This window comes from Rhea americana, unplaced genomic scaffold (assembly GCF_003343005.1).
Source record: "Rhea americana isolate MKP2758 unplaced genomic scaffold, rheAme1 scaffold_418, whole genome shotgun sequence".
Classification (NCBI taxonomy): domain Eukaryota; kingdom Metazoa; phylum Chordata; class Aves; order Rheiformes; family Rheidae; genus Rhea; species Rhea americana.
Genome location: NW_028186555.1, coordinates 1 through 15,851, shown reverse-complemented (window position 1 = coordinate 15,851; position 15,851 = coordinate 1).

Below are 15,851 nucleotides of genomic sequence, written 5' to 3'. Positions count from 1 at the left end.
AATAAACGCCATTTGCCGCATCCTCCTTAGGGAGTCAGTGTGGTGTGGCCCAGGGGCGGGCGGTGTTGCGGGCTCCTGACCTCACCCTAACTCTGGGTATTGTTGCAACAGCAACACAAAACAAAACAAAAAAGATCCTAGAAACCTAATATGTTATCTGAGTGGCAGAATAGAGATATTAAAAACTCCAACCGAAACATAATAACATGGAGGACAGCTGATGGGAGATTCAAGTAGTATTATACTTTGTCTCTGCACACAGTGCCAGCACAAAAGAATGCATTTGAAAAATAACTTTATTTCTCCATGCTGGGGGATTTTGAAGTAATTATTACTTTTAATAGTTTTCGTTTAACTCAGGCAGAGGAAGATAGCTTGAAAGCTTAGTATGCAGCTGTGATGAGCAATGCATTCCATGTAAAAGTGATCCACACAACAGTGCTACTTTTAAACACAGTGTAAAAAGAAAGTCTTATTGAGGCTGAATGTCTTAAAATTTTAGGTGCTTAATTCCCTGAGAAGAGTCCACAGTCTAACTGGATTTGGAACAAAATAATGTGCCCACTGAGCAAGTCTTTAGATTAGATGTAGAGTTTATATTAAAACAAAACCCCAAAAGCTAAAAACCTAACCAGCTTAGACATGGGGCCATAATTATTCTATATAGATGGGACCTATATTAATAAACACTAACATTTTTATCAACTGTAGAGTGAAAAGAAATCAACCTGCACTCTTAAAACCTAATACCAAGCTTCTACAGGGTCTTGTGGATGTGAAAATGAAAGCAAAGACATAGTATTAAGAAGTAAAGTTTGGATGCCAACCATGGTCATTACATTCTGAAAAAGGTGGTAGGCTTATTGGCAATAGGAAATAAAGCTCACAATGTGATAATGGTGCTGTATGGGATATTCCTGTGAAAGTACCTGGATCATCAGTTAGTCATAACCAAGATCTGTGCTATAGGAGCTAAAGGGCCTACTCCTGTCCAAGAGCAGTGAGGCTGTCTGGAGAGACAACCAAGTCCACGACAGTAGTGCCCCTTGTGAGGCACCATAAGGACAATCCGAAAGGCCATTTAGTTGGATTGACTGCAGAGTTAACTTTCTATTAACGATGATTGTTATTAAGTGTTCTGGTAGGGAAAGGACTTGCAGGGAGCTGTTACTCCATATGCCCTGGGAATCCCTGAAACTCCTTTGTGGAATGGTGGAGACTCATCTTACATTCATCCAGTCTGATATAGAGTGCAGGCACTGAAGGAAGTACACATCTGAATGTCTTTTTGTCTATGCATAATTATATGATATCACACTAGTAGCTGTCTGGTCTGAACTTTTTTGTGAGGTTGTTTGGACTCAGTCAAGCAATGAAGTCAATGACATCGATGGATATGTTACTGATACAGCATGATTTCTTGAATAGAGCTACTTATTGCACTGGGAGCTAAGGAGACATTTTTAGAGGCCTGAAGGGGTAATTTAGGCATCCAATTTCCTCTAATTTGCTTGTATTAAAGACTAGTGATACAAGTGGTCCAAGCGCAATTTCTTATATTTAATAGAATATATTTCCTAAAACACCTACTTTTCCCACAATTTCTCCTCCATTCAAAAGCTGCATTCATGTCTGTACCATGTGTTAACTACAAGAGCTGCTGGCATGAACAGTGTCTGTAAATTAGGTTATGAACAGTGAAATTCATTTTCTTACTCTTTGCTTTTATTATTTTAAAGAGTCAATTCATTCTCTGTATGATTAAAAACTGAGCTGGGAGATTCTTGAAAATATCTATGATACACATTTTTTTTTAATTCTAGTGATCTTTAAGAACAGGAATTAAAGAAGAATATTTTATTGACCATCACATAAAACACAAAGGAAGATGGGTCTTAGAAAAGCCACAGCAGAGCCTTGTCCCTGCTTCCAGTGTTGAGGAATTTTTCAAAGCACTCTGTGAAATTGTATAGAAGAGTGAACCTTTTGCACAAATACCACATTTCAGCTTTTAAATTAAGTAGCTGAGGATCGTGATCCAGCCTGGCTTGGTGTAACTTTGTGAATGATAACTTGTTCATAATGGATTTTGATGAGGGTATTAAATGGTGTATATTACAAGCATCAGATTGCTCAAGTCAATGTGGATGTTTAAAATGAATGAACAAATGAAAAAACAGAATGTCTACCTCTAAAATGGTGAAAGAACAAGATGGCAGGATGAGGAGGTTGCTGCTCCTTTAGATCATCTTTCTAAACAAAGTATCCTCACACCTTGGACATTCTCTTGCCTCATTACTTTGATCTACCTAATGTTTGGTAAAAGTAGGTAACTAATATGTGGGCTTTTCTTTCCTACATTGCCATCGCTAAATGTATCCTCTGGGGAAACAAGGTGTTCTTAGTTTTCTCTGAGCTGCTCTTCTGGCCTGTAAGTATTCTGTGGGATAGCTACATAAAAGAGAGCTACCTTAGTTCAAACAATAAAGAAATGGGGATTTGAGAGCTTAGTTCCCATTCCAACTCTCTATCCATGTGTTATTTAGATAGTACTTGGTTTTTTTTTTTTTTGTTTGTTTTCTTTTTATAGCCTACAAATAATCGGAAAGTTCATTTTGGAAGTTTTTCCTCTGATTGTTTCAGTTTACAAATAGTGGCAACATTCAAATCTTATGACATTTTTATACCATGGACTCATTGCAACCACTTCACAAAGGTACAACACATACAGCACAATCAATCTAAGTAAGAGTTGACAATCTCATGTTGTTGTATATAAAAAAAAATAGAAGTGAATAAAGTTTTTGATTGAATTTATAATTTATCTGTTCATAAATTGGCCTTGTTTGAATGATAAATTCTTTAGTAGATTCATTATTCTAAATTGTACCTAAACTTTAAGTGAATAATTCTTCAGCAGTAAAAAGTCTTCTGTGAATACCTGCATGAAGCTGTGCTGAATGTCCATAAGCAACACAGATTAAATTTTAATTATCTATTTGCTAACGCTATTTACAATATGGGATTCACAGTTATGTGTTAGCTATTTACATAAATCATCCAAGCTGAAGAGAAAAACAATGCTACATTTTAGGCATCTCATTCATCATATTGATTTATAAAACAATTATAAACAGGTGCAATTGATTATGCAAATTAAAATTCATTCAAAAGTGTTGCAAATATATCAACTGGATTTTATTCTTCAATGTGAGTAAGTGTTAGGGGCTAGGAGCTTTTTACCACTGACTTTGCTCTAATTGTAGTTCTGTGCAGTCTGTCTCTTTTCAATTGGTCACTCAAGTGTGTGAAACAGCTGAACATTTACCAGTCTTTGTTTTTCCTAGGCAACTCGTACTGGCTGTGTTATTCTCTTCTTTACCTTTCTGCTATACTATGTTAGAATTTGTATCTTCTCCATTTTAAAATGCCATCTTGGCACTGCCTTCCCACTTGCAGTGAAATTGCATTGGGAATAGAGAGAAAGCCTCTCATTTTGATGATAACACAGAAATCCACATTACAGCAATGAAAGAGGACAGAATATGTTTGCACTGAATATTAACTGTGCTGTCAATGTGAAAAAGCTACAGCAAGCAATACTTGTTAAAAGAGTCTACTCAAACCTAATAGGCATACCAGCCACCAGAGTGCAAGCTCAGCACAGTATTTCATTTCAGGAATCTGTTAATGAAACATTACACAAAACATAGGATAAAGGCTGGGCCACCAAAAGGACTAGAGTTGCCTTGTTGTAGTTAAAGAGCTATAGCAGTGGTTTACCAAAGCAGGGCAATGAATCTCCTTTCCCTATTTCTAGTTGTTTTCAAMCACCTCAGATATCTTCTCTTTTGACTGAAGCTTCTTCCATTTAGTTAGAAGGAAAATATCCTGCAAATACTGAATAGTTCTGTTTTCAGAGCTTCATATTAGTGTTAAAGTGGTGGGTCCTTTAGTTTGTTTAGACAGAAAAACAGAAGCATGTATTCATTTCCAAATTCTGGATGGCATTATAACAAAAAAACTTAAAATTGATCAAGGAAGGATCACATGCTTAGTCTGATGACAGAGGACATGTAGGGAAAGTTTTGTAAGAAAATTTAATTTTTGAAAGATAGTATAATTACAGAATAGTCTCAGATAGGTGATTAGATCCAGGAACAGACTATACTAGATGAATCTGATATCTTTCTTTGATAAAAAGAAATTGATCCTTTAGGATCTCTTCTATCAAGATATCTGATACAGGCTTGTGGGAAAACATCAGATAAACTGAACCGGAAAACTGGAAAAGGTTGAGATTATTGCCATAATCACTACCTGAGTAAAAGCTAACCAAAGGAGGGAGAGATCTAGCAGTCCTGGTAAGAGAGCACCATCCGTTGGTAAGGGAAGTTACAAATTAATATTCCTAATTTATCTTTCTTTCATATTGTGGATGTAGCTTTCACAAATTGCTCAAGATGTTTGCTTTCCTGACAGGATTATTTGGTGCCTGGGAAGAGCTGAGTTAATAAATCCAGTAAGGTAGATATATCATAAAAACAGAGGTCCTCAAGTCTACTCATACATTATTTTAGTAATAAGAAACAAATAAGAACAAAAAAGGCACAAGGTAATAACCCCTTTTATTTAGGGAGTCAGAAACACAAACAACCATCCACTTTTCTTTTTATGCTTTATTCCCACACAAATGTTAACTACTTGCAATTTCTAAATTCCTTTTGCTTTTCTTCCTGTATCTCCTGTCCCTTCTTTGTCTCCCGTTATCAGGCAGCACTTTCAGTCAGGCTCTCCTCCAGTCTGTCCTTATATCCAAGGACCTTCCTAGAGAGTATCAGTTCCATCCAAAGGACAGAATTCCTCAGATATGCTTGTTCCTTTATTTGCCTTTGTTATTTTAGTTTAGGAGTCATATGTCTGCAAAAAAGATTTGGAGACTCTATACTTTCTCTTATATTGAAAGTCTTAACTGCAAACTCTAAAAATTTATGGCTCTGCAAAAATAAGATATAAAAAATGATCCTTTTGAAACCAAAACCCATTTGTCTTATCTCACATAAGACTCACGCCCAGGCACAGAACACTAGCAAGCGTGTTGGACTTCTGTTTACCAGTATTTCTGCTTCACAAGAAGTGAGGTGAACAATTGTTTCCTTGCTCGATGACTGTCAAAGACCCAGTAAAATTATCAGATACATTGCTCACACTATCCCTGCCATAAAGTTTATCATATTTTGCATACATACTAGACAGTAGATTTTACAGACCTTAAAGAATGTCCACAGGGTCCTTATGAATGACAAATGACAGGTTAGGGCCAAAACCTCCAACCGAATTCTGCTTGCAGACTTTGTAGGGTGAGCTCTTACAAAGAAATATATATTCTGTGTTTGTCATTTTGCTTATTTTACAGACTTTATTCAGTGTAGTGGTAAGAATAAAATAATAAATGACAATGTATATCTGCTATGAACAGTGACTACATAAATTACTCTTTGTATGAGAGTTTGTAACCATTTTTATCTTGGGTTGATCTCACTGTGCCTRTCGGGTACAAAGTACTGAAGGGAACAAGATTATCAGGGTGGAACATTCTCTTTTAATACTTAATGTAATCCCAGTTAGACAGAACCTTTAATTTTAGGATCCCAGAACATTTTATTAGCATTAGCTAGGTCTTATGATAGCTCTGTTAGGAATATTACATCTATTTTAAATTTTGTAAAGGAGGACTGGAGAGGGTAATGATTTACCTCAGGTGACTGGAGAACAAATGGACAAAAGTAAAAACAATAGCTAGAAATAATGGTTCCTAGATCCCAATTTCAAGATCAGGGAACAAAGAAATAGGCTATTTTCATAGTTTTAGAGTAGAACTTTCAAAGATTTCAAGAGGAATCTATGTTTTTAACTAGGTGGGTTTTTTTGACTGAAGAATGTTCAGTTTCTTCAGAAAATGGGATTTCCATTTCCCGCAGTATGTGTGGTAACCAGGGATTACAGGGATGTTATGTCTTGGGAAGCAGGGATTTCAGGGATGCTCTGTCTTCTGCTGCTTTGGGGAGTGGAGATAGTGGTACGTCACAGGAGATGTCATCTAATTTCTTGAGATCAGAAATTGACACAACTCCACAATTAATACAGTTAAGTCACTATTACACCCTTATGGACTGATATCCCATTTTAGTACTGATATTTTTATAGCAAGACCTTACAATGCCTATGGGAAATCAAGACAGAAAGACTTTATTTTCCTCAACATTTTAAACAACAACAAACCCTACTGTCTATTTTATAAAATGACTTTTGATACGAATTGTGCATGGTAAAAATAATATATCTCTGAGCTACTTATTTTTATCCTATCCAATCCAAATTAAAGTGTTTCCATATAATCACTATTGGCCTACTCTTTTCAGACATTCTCTATTTTGGTCTTCATCTGCGCATTACTAGAGAAGTCAGATTTATTTTATACTCTAGCCCCCTGCCAGCTCAATTATTCACCAACACTTTGTTACCTTTTTTTTTTTTACTGTCTTGGTCTTCTTGCAGTTCTGATCTTATACATATGACAGAGGAATACATTCAAGGACTGCTGATCAGAGAACTGACTTGCACAAAATTCAACATTTTTCTTATTCTGTCAAGTATCACTGGCTTCCAGGCTGTTACAGAATTGTTTGCTATTGATTTTAAAATGTGACTGGCTATAGGTTCCAGGCTGCAGATCTCACCTTACTAAATATACACTCATATCTCTTCTTTCTGATCTTTCTCACAGCATGTTCCATCTTATGAAAGTCTGAATACAAAATGGATTCAGATTGCTTCACCTAAATGGAATTCCTTGATTCCCTGCCAAACCATGTCTAATATGGATCACAGGACTCTGCATCAGAGACATTCCCACATCTTTACTGATAAGAGCTTTTCYCCTCTAAAAGAATATTTCTAACTGTAATGGGTCTGCAGAATGCTTACCTTATTGAAAAATTATTGCAATTAGCCTGGACAAGCCAATTGTTTCACTTAAGAATTTCACATATATGAAATATATACTGTTTGCCATGCTATTTACTACTCTTTAAATTAGTACAAACATGTGGTATGAATCATACATATTATGTTAACTAGTGCTTGAACTCAGGACAGAATTAGTTCAACTCTTTTGATAAATTTGTGTGGCAATCTCTGTCTTACAGAGTATGTATACTGTGAAGTGCTTTGTACAGTGAGTGTCCTCAGCATGTCTAGACAAGGAGACTTGTCAGGGAAAATCATAGCTTCCTTCTTACCAGGAGATTTCTTTCAACTTCTAAGAAAGCTAGGGAAGATCAGAAGTACTCTGAAAAGCAATTCTTTTTACAAGGTTCTCCCCTTACACACCTGCACTCACTTAAATCTCTTTATTTTCATCATCCTTACTAACAGTTAAAGGACAAGATTTAGCTCAGTTGGTTAGAGTGTGGTGCTCATAATGCTAAGGTCATGGGTTCAATTCCCGTATGGGCCACTCATTTGCAGACTGGACTAGATGATCTCCAGAGGTCCCTTCCAACCTTACCGATTCTATGAAGATTATCAAGGTCTTCTAGCCTTCCGTAAGGGCTGTTGGAAAGAAACAAAGATGCAAATAAAGCTATCGCTTCCATTTTAAGGACAAGAATCAGTCGACATTTGGTAACAAAATACTTCTGATGTTTCTTTAAACTCAATCTTACAAGACAAAGGTATGCAAATGTCACCAATTACAGATGAATAAGTCAACAGTCAACATCACCCTGATTTGAAATGGATGTTTGATGGTAAAAGAAGAAATTAAGCCAGACGCAATCAGTAAAGCCTAGCCAAAAAGAAACTGAGTCAGATAGATAATATTATCTGAGCAGTAAAAAATAGACCTCTTAAACATTAGGCAAAAAAATCTACTACATTTTACCTATATCCTATGAAAAAGTTGTATGTTATTATTGTCCTAAGGAGCTCACACTTGATTTCAAGTCATCACCCCATTCCCACTTTCTGCTTTGGAAGGTTTGAACCCGTAAGAAGAAACTGCCTATGTCTGGATCTTGTTCCAGTGAGGATGCAGCTAGAGTCCTTGCATTACCTTTGTAGCACAGGCATAGCCTGGAGTGTTTTCCCAAAACCCGGGAAATGGTCAAGGTCTCCCTAGTCCTTCAAAGAAAAGTTGTTAGAAAGGCCATACTTGGTGTCACTTAGTATTACACCACTGTTCACTACATGAAAAAGGAACCTAAGAAGGAAACTACATTTGGATTTCTGCCAGTATATGTATTTTGTGTTTAAAATTTGAGAACTTCCTACTTAGAGATAATTAAAATATCATTGATTAAAAAACCAAAAAACCCAGTCTTTAGAGCAGTCCACTCCCTGCTGTCCTTTTGCTACAATCTTTTCCATGCTAGTGGAACATTTTTGCACTATGTCTCTCATGGAAAATAGTTGAGAGTCACTTTCAGCATGTGCCTGTGCCTTCTTTCAGGTTCCTACTAATAGCCTCTCTCTTCTTAGACCACCTGTCAAGCATCCTAGCTCTACAGTGTTCATTTCAATAGCTGTGTTTCTTCTGTGCAAAGTGGTTTGAGACACCATGTTGGAAAGGCACAATACAGGTGTCATTCAAAAAATGAACAGCAGCAGAGATGCTAGCTGGCTGAACTGACAATGTTAAGTGATTGCTGTGAGGGAGCTTTGGAGCCTTTTAAATAAACCATGTGTGATTTACATGATGTATTGCTATTTAAGTAGTGCTTGTGTCAGACAAGCACATTTGAAGAAAAAAATGAAGGCTCTTCAAGATTTTACAGAGTCTGTCACATTTGACAGGCCAGTAATAGAGAAGCCTGGAAAAATAAACCGAAACTTGACTATGAAGAGACAATGAATGAAAAAGGCACATAAATACACACATGTACCCCTCCCCCCATAATGATGCAGACATATAGTGAGTTGTAGAAAGGAAAGATGTGGTGCTGTATGTGCAGCAATTGGATTATGTGATAGATTCAGCAAGATGGACTGACCGGTCTGGCAGTCGTGCCTGTTCTCTAAATACTACCTGCAGCACAGCTTGTCACTGATAGCATGCCTGGTGGGGTCCAATAGGTGCGGAAGGAGGATGAAATTGAGCTAATGAAAGTTGAGAAAGTAGCAGGGGAAAAAGTAGTTTTAATAATCAGGTCTGTTAAACCGTACAATGATTTCCTTAGGAAAGTGGTAAAAACATCACTTTACTCATTTAAAGCTGCATTAGATCAACCTACCTTACATAGACACATTCTGCTCTTACTATATGTGAGTATCAGTTTCTTTTGTACTTTTGTAACCTAGAGCAGAACCTGTCTCCTTGAGAACAACTTATTTTAACAGGGAGAGCAAATATACAGCCCACCTCATCTTTATTCACTCTTAACACCTGTAAAAATATCCTGAGGTGGGACTGAGTATACTATATGTGAGTATCAGTTTCTTTTGTACTTTTGTAACCTAGAGCAGAACCTGTCTCCTTGAGAACAACTTATTTTAACAGGGAGAGCAAATATACAGCCCACCTCATCTTTATTCACTCTTAACACCTGTAAAAATATCCTGAGGTGGGACTGAGTATCAGAAAGTATCRGTCCTAATAAATTTAACCACATATTTATATGATCTAACTGAATATCCTAGGAATATTTGAGAGCAACAGTGACAAAATCTGTGATAATAGAAGAACTATGGCATTTTCAAATAGCAATCATTTTTTCATTGGAAATGGATCCTATTTTCAGTCTTTCTGCATCAACTTGGATGTTCATATGACTCTGCGGCATTTAGTGTTACACTGTTATATCTGTGGTAAACAGTTCCTAAGACCTTAAAATACTTTCAATTTACTTYGTATTCGTTGGAATTTTTCTGCGTGTGTTTTTTACGAATTAGACTCACTATAATTCAAGATCTTTTAGTATTTCTAACTGAAGTGTGAATTAGTACAGATCTTTCTACAAGTACAGTGGATTTTTTTGGGAGTATATATTAATTTACTATCTTTAATAGAAGGGAATATTTACTTATATAAAACACAAACTTTCAAGAAATTTAAGTCAAAAATGTATCTTGAAATTGAAACCAAATAGAATGATATCAGCAGGAAATCTGAATTTTGCAGACAAGCAAAAAGTTAATTTCGCTACATTTAACAGTGCCATGTTAAATGATAAAATATTTTTTGTTATAATGAAAAAGAAGGACTTGTTCACATTTTACCTGCTGATATCTCTAAAACATGGCTGTAGTATATACATAATTTTGCAGAAAGTATTCATTTTAAGTATTCATTATGGATAAAGGTAGTTCAGCACACCACTTCTCACTATGCCAGTAGATGAATACAATTAACTCTGATTTCAGTGAAACAGTTGGCTGACATTGCACAGGGACCTGGCCCATAAAGCCCAAAACTGGTCTGATGTTAGATCAGCAATGCGCTCTGAGATCATCATCCATTCCCCTGAGAAAAGAAACGGCTCTATGCTTTCTTGAACTTTTTCAAAGTTGTCCCAGGCCCTTTGAAAATCCAAAAATGAGTAAATGTCTTGCCAGCCCAATTCCAATCATTGTTTTCTTTTATTTATTTCTTTTATTTTTCAAAAGGTAAATGATTTTTACTCATGAACTATATTTCTTTCTTCAAAATGTAAATTATTTTTATTTGAACTCTATTCCTTCTTTGATGAAATGAAAAGATTTTTGCTCGCATTTCAGTCCTCTAAAATGGGTTTCAGTTAAAAATGCTAAGCCAAAAARAAATTTCAGGCTAAAACCAAAAATATTTTAGTTTATGTTTCAATGTTTCAGTTCAAACTGCCTAGACAATCCTTTGAATGTCTCATTATGCCAAATATTAGAAAATCGATTAGTATGCCACCTAATTTGTTATCACCAAACTTGCATTTCTTTATGAGAAAATGTCCGTAGTGTTTGTATTTTGTGCCCAGTGATTCATAACTCGCCAGTAAAGAGCAGAGCATACAGAAAAAAAATGGATTTGGAGCAACAAAGATGAAAGAGAGGCAACAGCTTCCGAAAATTGCCTCTTTTCTGTTTTGTTTTTTCATGTGTAACAGAAGGTACTCCACAACAAAAAGGTGCTTTCTGTCATGCTTATAATAAAATGCCATAATATGACTAAATGGTGTACAAGCTGAACACGTGCAGCTTGCCCTCACCAAGGCTCCTGCCCTGCAGAATTTTAAATCCTTTTCTTGGAGCACTTACTTACAAGAACCTCTGCCMGGCGTGGTCAATAGTGTTGATGGAAAACGTGATCCTTCTGGAGTGTGGGCCGGAGTCATGTAACAACCTGACTCTCCTCTTTCTAGCAAAAAGAAGATCCATTCTCTTTTCCCAAAGCAGACTAAAGATTTTATATAGAGCAACTAAGCTATCACACTGAGATTTCTCCTTCCTTACGAATTCTCCATTTTAGGAGGAGAACACCAGCACACACTCTATCGARTAGATAGTTCTCTACTGTGCAAYACTTTCATATTAGAGATCATATCACAGRTTAGACTAAAGCAACATAATCTGGCAGTCTTCAATACRATAAGACTCACTGCAGATCAAGCCTGTCCTAGCACAGTCTGCTGCAGGTGTTGACAAGTGATGCTGAAGAACATAATTGCCACCCTTTGGATTGTGCCTAGCTCACATTATACTCTTTTATTTCCTGAATCTCTTGCAACCTGCAAGACGTTTGTGGCTGTGCTTGCTCTCCTTATGCCTTGTGGTTCTTTCCCCATGCAGAAAATATTACTGTGGAAGTACAGAAGAGGTAAGATGAGAGGACCCTGCAAGAGGCCATGTGCTCTTTCCCCAAGGCACCAGGGGAGGACGAGCTCTGCCAACAGCCGAAGTCTCCAGCGGTCTTGATGGTWTCCAGCGGTGGAGATTCCTCAGCCTTCCGAGGCAACATACGCCCCTGCTTCGCCAACTGCTCTGTGAGCAACTTCCCCGTGCTGCCTAAGCCAAAGGCTCCTTCCTACTACTACTGTGCTCTCTGCTGGCTCTTCACCACTGCAGAGGGCTGCGCAGGAAGGAGACCCAGGAGCATCAGAACAGCCCCAAAAGGCTCTGCTGAAGCTGTCACACTAAGCCAAGGCAGAGAGAGTAAGACCCACACAGCTCGGTGGTGGCAGCAACACAGGAGAACTGAGAGCAGCRGGTAATTTCTGTGCAACAGAGAGGCACCGTGGTGAGCAAGAAGACAAAAGCCCTGGCCACCACGCTTTAACTGTCAGTCATGGATGTACCGTCTTCCAGGAGTCTCCTCTCCAGGCAGACTATTGAGAAAGGCAGGGCTCTGGAAGGCAGACATGAAAATGTCAAAGTGTGCAAGAGGGCCGAAGTTGAGGCTGTGAGTCATGCTTGGAAATGACTGGCTCTTTCCAGGGGCCGTGGCAAGTCTTATTCCACTGTCTTAGACTTTGATCATGCTGTATTTTCTTCTTCTTGGCCAGAAAACAGCAGCCGGGCTAATTTTACACCCAGAGCTGCACAGCAGCTCTGCACATCAAGGGGGGTTTGGGTTGACTACGGTAAGCATAAAGAGAGAAGTGCTGAAGGCCAAACTATGTATGAGTGTATAAAAAGGGCACCAGGAGAGCAGGTCGGGGAGAATACAATGTGTCATGTCTCTGCCAGGAGATATTCAAGTTAATGGAGCAATCTCCCAAAGACAAGAAGAATTGTAAAACACTGAGAACAACTGCTCTTGTCTGTTACTGCCAAGCATGAATTTAGAAAAGAGCAGTGGTGTTGTTAAAGAGGGACAACTCGGTTGGGGGCCCTGTGGGAGGGTGTTGGACGTGGGGCCCCGGGCAGGCCATGGGGAGGGGGATRGTGGCATCTTCCCGTGTGACATCACAGCACACCTTGCGACACCTCCCGGGCTTCGGCGAGGTCACAGCCAGCTGCCCCTTATCTCCCCACGGGGACACGGCTGCCCTCAGCCCGCCGGAGGGAGCTGGCTGTGGCCTCAAGGCTTCTGGCCCTGAGCAGGCTGCCCCTTTTGGAGGTTCGTGGGGTCTTTCAGCCGAATCCGGCAAAAAGACTGTGTCCTCCCGGGAGGCAGCGAGCCGTGAGCTCTGCTCCTCCCAGCCATGGCAAGAAGACGGGCTCACCGGCTGCCATCGTGCCRCCCTGAATCACGGGCAGCCTCTGCCGAGCGGGACTCCCAGCTGGTGGTGGGAGCTCAGGTGCCCGCGACTGTCTTCGGCATGGCCAGCGAGGTGCCTGTGAGCAGCAGCCACCGCGCCAGGGACTACGCCAGTAAGTACYGTGCTGCAGAGCCCCTCCAGGGCCATCTCATGTCTCATGCCTCCCTTGGCCACATCCATGTTTCGTGTTGTCCGTGGAGAGGCTCCACGTCTGCACCAAGGCAGGCGTCACCGCCATGCCAAAACAAGACAATCCCACTCGGGCAGAGGTTTATAGAGCAACCACGCAATGCATGATGATGCATTGCCATGTTGTTGTGGGGTAATGTGGTAACCAAGGGCTACGCTACTGAAAGCTGCTCGGCCGAGCGGCGGTGGCAATTGTGGGAGGGCACGGTTCCTGGGACTCCCATTGCAGCCCTGCTCTGACGCACAGCTGCAGTCACAGCGTGGCGAGGCACAGCCATGGGCAGGGAGCATGTGGGGCTCACGACAGCCCTCTCACGGGCACCTGAGGCTGGCGGGGAACCTGCAGAAGGGACCTCAGCAGCAAGAGCTCTCTTTCCTCTGCTTTGTTGGCCCAGGCAGGAGGATCTGCCGCCTGCCTTGGCACCTGGTAATGATTCTAATGGTCCTCTGGAGGCGCTGCAGCACCTGCATCTCCACCAGGTGAGTTGAGTGTCCTCCCCCACCGCCCCCCCCCCCCCACAAACCTCTCTTTCATCTCCAGTGGAAACAGATCTGGTCTTGTAGCAAAAGGGAAAGCAAGCACACCAAAAAACCGCACAATTTTCCCTGTTCACTTGATGGCTCTTTTTGCTGCCCTACAGCATTTTAAGTCCTTTTCTTGGAGCACTTGCTTCCCAGAAGCTCTGCCTGGGGTGGTCAGTGGTGCTCATGGAAACCGTGATCCTTTTGGAGAGTGGGCTGTCAGCTTTGTCAGCAGCAGACTTCCACAACTGCTTTTCCACTTTGAAGCCCACATCCGCTGGTGAATGGGTTTGCCCAGAGCCTGAAACTTTGCTAACAACTCGACTGCCTCCTTTCTAGGCAAATGATTGCCCTGAAGAAGTTCCTCAGAGGCGTCGTATGGTTGATGGCTGTCGCTCTTGGTGAGTAGTTGTGAGCAAAGAGCTGCCAGCAGTAGCACCGAGGTGCTGGATGCCGCTTTTCAGGCTGAGGGAGAGGCCCTGGAGGGCCAATGGGGCAACCTGCAGCTTTGCGTTTCTGCGGTACAGGAGCTCCAGAGACGTTCCCTCCAGGTGGCTCAGCCCTGGTAGGAACCCCGCATTAGGAAGCGCACCAAGGAGGGCCCCTGGGACTGAGCTCCCTCCTGTTTTACAGCTTTCCTCTTTGGATAGTGCGTGTAGAAGCTCCCGTGGGCCAAGGGCTGCCTGAGCATGTCCACGTCAAAGTGAGACTGGTGCTCTCCCAGCCCAGCCATGCTTCTCCAGCCACTAGAGCAAGCCTCTTGCTTAGGCTGCAGGCCTGTGTGAGGAGGCAGCAGGGGTTTCCAATCCAAGCTGGTGTACTCCGTGTGTGTGTGTGTGTGTGTGTGTGTTTGTGTGGGTGTGCGCGCGAGAGAGTCACAGAGAAAGAGAAAGGCAGAGGGAGAAGAAAGGCTTTGCAGCTGTGAAGGCTGGAGAAGGTCCCTTCCCCTCCCGCAGAGAGGAGGGGCAGGTTGCGAGGCCCTGCCTGGGACAGGCCAGCACCTGCAGTGCCTCTGCCAGTACTGCTGCAGCAGCCCCCTGCTTGAAGGTGTGCTGCTGGAAAGGGAGGAGGTGACAGGTGCCCAGGGTCAGGTGTGGGCATGGCTTGTGGAGTACAGCACAGCCGCACAGGGTCTTCTCGTGGGTGGCAGCCCAGGAGGAGTGCTGGGGGAAGTAGCTCTCCTGACGTGCGGCTCCTGGCTTGGGGGCTTTCTGGAGCAGTGAGGGGCAACGGGCAGTAGCTGTGGGGCATGAAGCGCTGCTGCAGAGGGCAGCTGTGCAACCCCAGAAGGGCTGGAGGAAGGGCCCTTGGCTGCAGCTGCATCCTCCCCATGGACTCGGCCAAGCTGTTGCCAGCCAGGCCTGGGAGGAAGCCCTGGGACTCTGGGGGTCATTGGCAATCGCAGTAACATAGCTGTTTCTTGGTCCCGTGAATTACAGTGTTTTTTCTCTGTGTGCGGTGGCTGCCAAGCTGGACTACGTGGGCCAAAGAAGTGCCACAGGTCAGTGCCTCTTGTTGTGGGACAGGCAGCTCCTGCAAAGGCGAGGTGCAGGAGTGATGGGTGGCCAGAGGCCCAAGGCAGGCAGCAGCTTGTGCCGTGCCTTCCTCCCAAGGGCTCTCTGGGAAGCCCTGGCAGGTCTGGTAGTGGCTCGGCTAATGGAGAGCTTTGGCCTTTCAGGAGCTGCTTGGATGGCTTGTCCCGGACCTGAAGGCCAGACAGTGAGACACCCACTCGCCACTGGCGGGGGGGTTGACGTGATGAGTAGAGTCAGCTGAGCGTGTGCTACTGGCCCTCGCCAGGGAGCCTGCCTTTCCTTGTGTCTGCCTTCTTTCTGCTCAGCCTGGAGGGGGGAGGGAAGCACTGGGGCAAGCAAACGGGGCCCAAGCACATGGACCTCTCCTCGCACC